Here is a 6,000-nt window from a genome sequence, read left to right as displayed (position 1 = left end):
ATCTAGCAAATGTGTTTCAGCCTAACAACGCCAGTAATGTGGAATCAGATACAGAGGTGAACTCTATCCTTGGCCAAGCTCTGCAAATGTCTTTGCCACCGAAACCGGTTACAGTAAGAGAGGTCTGGAGGACTATCAAAAACCTCAAAAATAAAAAGGCACCTGGGTATGATCTTATTACGAAAGAAATCCTAAGAGAACTCCCAAGAAAAGCGATAGTTTTCCTTACGATGCTGTATAATGGCATACTACGAGTACAACATTTTCCAGACGCCTGGAAAGTATCACAAATCCTTATGGTACATAAGCCAGGGAAACCAGCAAATCAAACGACCTCATACAGGCCCATTAGCCTCTTGCCCATCCTGTCAAAATTATGTGAAAAACTGATCCTCCATCGAATAATGCCCCTTCTGGAAAATACCAAAACCATCCCTGACCACCAATTTGGCTTTAGACAACAACACTCCACTATTGAGCAAATCCATCGCGTTGTCGACAAGATAAGAAAAGCACTAGAAGAAAAGGAGTACTGTTCGTCTGCATTCCTGGACATCCAGCAGGCATTTGATAGGGTGTGGCATGAAGGTCTTCTTTGTAAGATAAGGACAAGTCTACCCCACAGTTATTTCCTCCTACTAAAATCCTACCTTACAGATCGAATATTCCAAGTGAAAGAAATGGAATCAACCTCCAGATTCCATAACATAAAAGCAGGAGTGCCTCAAGGCTCTGTGCTGGGTCCAATCCTGTACACAATATACACCTCAGACTTACCACAATCGGAAGGAGTTACGATTGCTACCTACGCAGACGACACGGCAATGATGGTGAGCAATAAAAATCCGGAAATAGCATCAGTGAAACTGCAACGGGGGCTTGATGCTGTGGCTGGGTGGCTTCAAAAGTGGAGGATCAAAGTTAGTGCCACAAAGTCAGTCCAAGTGACCTTTACCCTTCGTAGGGAAAACTGTCCCTCAGTGCACATAGAAAACACCACTCTACCACATCAGGACAGTGTTAAGTACCTGGGCCTACATCTGGATCGTCGTCTGACTTGGAACCGGCACATCAAAGCTAAGAGGGAGGAACTGAACATACGACACAGAAATCTTTACTGGATGTTGGGTAGAAACAACAGGTTGTCATTAGATAACAAGCTTCTAATATACAAGGCCATCTTGAAACCAATTTGGATGTATGGCATTCAGCTCTGGGGAAGTGCAAGCAATTCAAACATCGCAATACTGCAAAGAATGCAGAACAAAATATTACGAGCAATAGCACAAGTACCATGGTTCGTCACGGGCTCTGAGATACATAAACATCTGAACATGTACACTATAGCAGAGGAGATCTTAAACAACAAGAAAAAGTACCATAGCCGAATAGAACAACACCCTAATGCCCTTGCAAAGGAGTTGGTTTCACGCACCTACCAAAAACGCCTCAAGAGAAAGGACATATTAAATTAATTTCTCCTGAATATAAATACAGGGTAGCTGATCTTGCTGGAGATCGCACTCTACACCACAGTAACCCTAAACAAATCTGCTTAAAGTAGCACTTTCATCTACTGATTGCAGATTGGCACAGAGAAAAAAAAAAAAAAAAAAAAATAACTTTTAAACTCTCGCGTTGCATGTTTAATGTATAATAGAATACGGGAATTAACGCGAACACGCACCGCAACCTGCGCCGAAACGTTAGGCATTTTAAGGTAAAATGCGTGTTCGCGTTAATTCCCGTATTCTATTATACATTAAATATTGTTTTTATCTGGTTCATTGGTTAATTGAAGCCCACTGGTTGCGTTACCCCTGGCTCTGAATTTTTCATTACCGCCGCGGACCTCCCAAGAAATCACCCGATATTTATGTAGAGTGACCATTAGTTGTGTTGGTAATGGGACACTGTAGTATTGTGTTAGATATTTTGTTGACTGCCTCTATGGAACAGTTCGTATTGTTAATACTACCATATAGAGTTCTCCGGTTGAAATCCTGGATGGGCAAAATGTCTTCTCTGAGTTTTTTTGTTAACAAATTCTTAGTGTTTGCCCGGAGTTAAGATGAGGTCATAGACGTGCTTCAGAACACATAGTGCCTTCAAAGCTGCGCCTGACCTCTCACTGGTCGTGTCGGTTATCCATACCACCGGACTATGAGAGTGAAGGAATAGAGAGTGTACCTGGGATTGTGCATACACTGATACTCTAAACGAAGTCCTAACCGTTGGCCGGTTTCTATAAAATTGGTCGCCGTATCCGGATAACAGCTAGGTGGACATTAATATTACGTTGATGCTAAGGGCAATGTCGTGCGCATTCCTGCAGTCATTTTAATATAAGCCTAGTAACGGCACTCGCTGCACTTGAGGGCATATTATGTCCCTTTACCTCATTTTGCTTACTGAGGAGTCACGAGTCTTGAAACTTGAGAGATCTTTAGACTACTCTTTTACATCCAATAATGGTTTCGATAATATTCTTACAGAGAAATATGTAAAACTGAGAATGTCTATAGGTACTAAAGCTTGAATTATTTATGTTAGTGTAGTTAGTCATATCAAAGTAGATATTAAAAATAATTAAATGTTTAAAACCTAAAGCTAGTTGAGCTTTATCTTTTAAAATCTTTTAACCCGCTCTATTCGTTTTACTTTAATTGTGTGGACCAATTCCGTAAGGCTACCCATGTGGTTCTATTGAAGATGCCATGTTTCCACTAGCCCGAAGTCAGCTTGTATGCGTCGGCTGACACCAAAAATACCTTTTCAAAGAGGGTTTATTTAGCCGTGCTGGTAAAACAGTTTCCTACTTAACTTACTTATTTTAAAGTAAGTTTATTCCATCCAAGATTAGTTTCCATACAAATGAATCATGGTTACAATAGTCTTCCACGCGAGCTCACGTGTCGCGCTTGCGTGCTCACGGCCCGCTTAGCTGGAAAACTATTCAGTGCAGTGGACCACATGTGCGGTGGGTCCACCCCTTGTTTTCCCTTACACCGATCATTGCGCGTATGGAGACTTTCTTCGACTGGGACATCGCTTGAGTCCAGTTTTGAAAATAAGCTTGATTTTTAGACCTTAGATTGTTTGGTTAAATGGAACAGAAAGAATTTACAAAAAAAAAGGATATTTCCGTTCAATGTGGCTAGAGCTCGATAATATATTTAATTGTATTATCCTCGATCTATACATATAATAAAATCGTCTATAAAATAACAGTGAATAAAATATTTGAATTTGAGTCAGAAAAAAAAATTGTTATCAAACAAACAAAACATTTGACATATTATTTTTGTAAAAAGATATTAAATCGATGTCTTAACACGGAAGAAGAAATTGACAACTAATTTGGTATTTGATTACTAAAGACGAAGATGTGTAAATAAGTTATATTCTCTCGCTAGGCGATCAACACTGAAGACTTCCACCTGAAACGCGTGACTTACCCGAAAACAATAATAATTAAATCATGATACCACATACCTAGGGTGTGCACAAACCATACCAAGGGGCCTCTCACGTATCTCTGTTGACAACTACTTGAAAGCCACTATGCTGTACATTGTTTTCTCCCTTAGGTTATAGTGATGAAGAGGTTACGTCAAAGCAGCAATGTACTGTAGTGGCCATCAATTTGACGTACACTAGTTGTCAACTGAGATACGTGATAAGCCCGCTGACCCTTCATCAAACCAGTCTACTGTGACGACCTACTCAAGTGCTAATGAAGGACATTAAGGTGCTAAAACAAACGTGCTACAATAATACGGGAAACCGAATAAACTCACGACTTTTCAATTTATCAACATGTCTTTGGAACTTAGAGGAGTAACTGCTAATTTGAGAAGCAGGATGTTGTAAAATGGCGTCCGTGTGTGATAGTTTTTCTTCATTCCTTTTTAATTTAGAGAAATGATAGCCATAAAAATAATTAGCGGGAGTTTAGAACCATCGTCGTAAGCGAAGCGGAAGGAATCAGTCCGCAAATCATGAGAGATGCATATTATAATTAAGTGATTCTTGATGTTAAAGATGATGATTAATCTCTGGTGAAAATTAAATGAAGATATTCGTTTAATTTATAATTACTGTTCGTAGTGTTCGTGTAGTGGTGAAATTACGGCCGCTTCAGCTCTCAGACAAAACGACTAAAACTATGCATTGTTAAAAAAGACGTTAGAAATCGTATAATTGAATTTGGACAGCGTGAAAATCAATCCGATTCGTCTAGTTTTTTCTCAAATTTGGTAAAAGCCACGTCTGATTTTCAATGTGCATGACTTGAGATCAAAAATAAAGAGCTTTCTTTACTTCGGCTGTAATTTCTATAATTACCTACATCTATAGGATGCTCATTAAAAACAACATGATTACTTTCAAGAACTTCTGGTTTAATAAATTACGTGGCAAATAAAACCAAGTCGTCCGTTCTTGCCACAATGTCCTTTCGCCTTTTCTCTCAAGTCAAAGAAATGTGTGTACGACCGTGGCATACACAATGTGCATGTGGAGCGAAACTGAAGCAGTAGAACTTGATTCTGACACTAGGCAAAATAACTCTTAATACTTGGTTGTTAGGATTGATAATTGTACAGCGTATAGTGTAATTGTTATGTCTTTTTGGAGCTTGGGCTAAGTGAACCGGCGCACCGCACTTAACGTCATCAGTCAGTCGCTGTACCGCGTGGTGGGAGCGCGTGTCCGTGCTCCTTCTACTTATCTAACAGAATAACAAACATTAATAGTTTAATCTATTATATGTTCATCGAGCGTGTAAACTGTATAAGTATTTGTGTAATTGAGCCGTGAATCTTCAACGACAGTGTTTGTGACAATATTTATCAAGAGGATTTCGGTTTTATATGTAAGTATATTATTGATTTTTGTCCTGCTACGTGACAGGATATTTATTCCTTCAACACTATATTCTTCATCCTGTACGATGCCGTTCGTAGAATTAAATATATTACCTAGTTCCATTTATTCTCTGAATTAAATGTTGATAGTTTGATGAGAAAGCACGTTGCGGCCGCGATTCCGTTACTTATGTGTTCTTTTGAACTTGTCTGACTACTATATTCAGTCAGCCATTTCTTCACTGTGTGCCGTACGAGTGAGAGTATCTAATTTCTAATTTTTATGAATATTCATTATTTTGAATACATCTGTTCGATTGTCGTTCTGCGTCCTATATTGGTATGATAAATGTCGTTCGTGTTTATGTTAAGATCATCCGTGCGGCCGGTGGCTATCATGCGGTTGCTTTGTGGTCTATTTACTTATAAGTAGGTGACTATAAAGGTATATCAGTTACGGAACTTCTGCGCCTTACAAGGAACAAATGAGGTTTTTAGTTTAAGTCTATTTTACTGATCGTTAATGTCATAGTTGCTTTGAAACATGAACTGAATATGAGGCTTAAAAACCCACATTCGCACAATGGCCAAACACAGCTTTGAAAAGACGAATTCAGCTCCTTTAATGCACATAATGTATTCAAAGCATGAATAGAAGAAGATACAGTGAACTCGTGCAACGGTACAGGAACAAAATTAACACTACACGGCTATAACAAAATGGGAGGCGGAAACGGTACAATATGCTAAGTGATTGTATGCGAAATAACACAATACTTCCTAGAACAATATGTTGTAAACAATTGCCAAAAGAAGATGAATCAGAAACTTGGCTTGGAGACAATGTCCTTAAAAATATACCAAGATCGAATTGTAAACACGGCGATTCAATTACCGATCCTTAAATAGTACAGGAGAAAAATCCAACTGCCTACTAAAATATGAACTACGAATATTAAAACTGGACCCAGAGTTGTTCCTTGCGCTACTCCGATAGAATCTTGAAATAATTGTATCAGGTGTGAAACTGCAGTAAGTTTCCGATACGCTAACGATAGCACCATTATTTCTTGTACAAGGTGAAATTGGAAGTCACGATATGTGTTACCAGTTAACCTCAACAATTTATTTT

General features: G+C 38.8%; 1 protein-coding gene across 1 annotated transcript in view; it reads left to right on the top strand.

The window, feature by feature from the left end:
- Positions 1-4,677: 4,677 nt before the first annotated feature.
- The window catches only part of Spec2 (CDC42 small effector protein Spec2), a 39,066-nt gene continuing 37,743 nt past the window's right edge, over positions 4,678-6,000 (top strand). Inside the window, exon 1 of the mRNA XM_076128513.1 lies at positions 4,678-4,876. The gene's annotated coding sequence lies outside the window, so the exon portion shown is untranslated. The remainder of the gene's footprint in view (positions 4,877-6,000) is intronic.

This window comes from Anticarsia gemmatalis, chromosome 21 (assembly GCF_050436995.1).
Source record: "Anticarsia gemmatalis isolate Benzon Research Colony breed Stoneville strain chromosome 21, ilAntGemm2 primary, whole genome shotgun sequence".
Taxonomy (NCBI): Eukaryota; Metazoa; Arthropoda; class Insecta; order Lepidoptera; family Erebidae; genus Anticarsia; species Anticarsia gemmatalis.
Note: the sequence above shows the minus strand (reverse complement) of the source record. Positions and strands in the feature narration are given on the sequence as shown.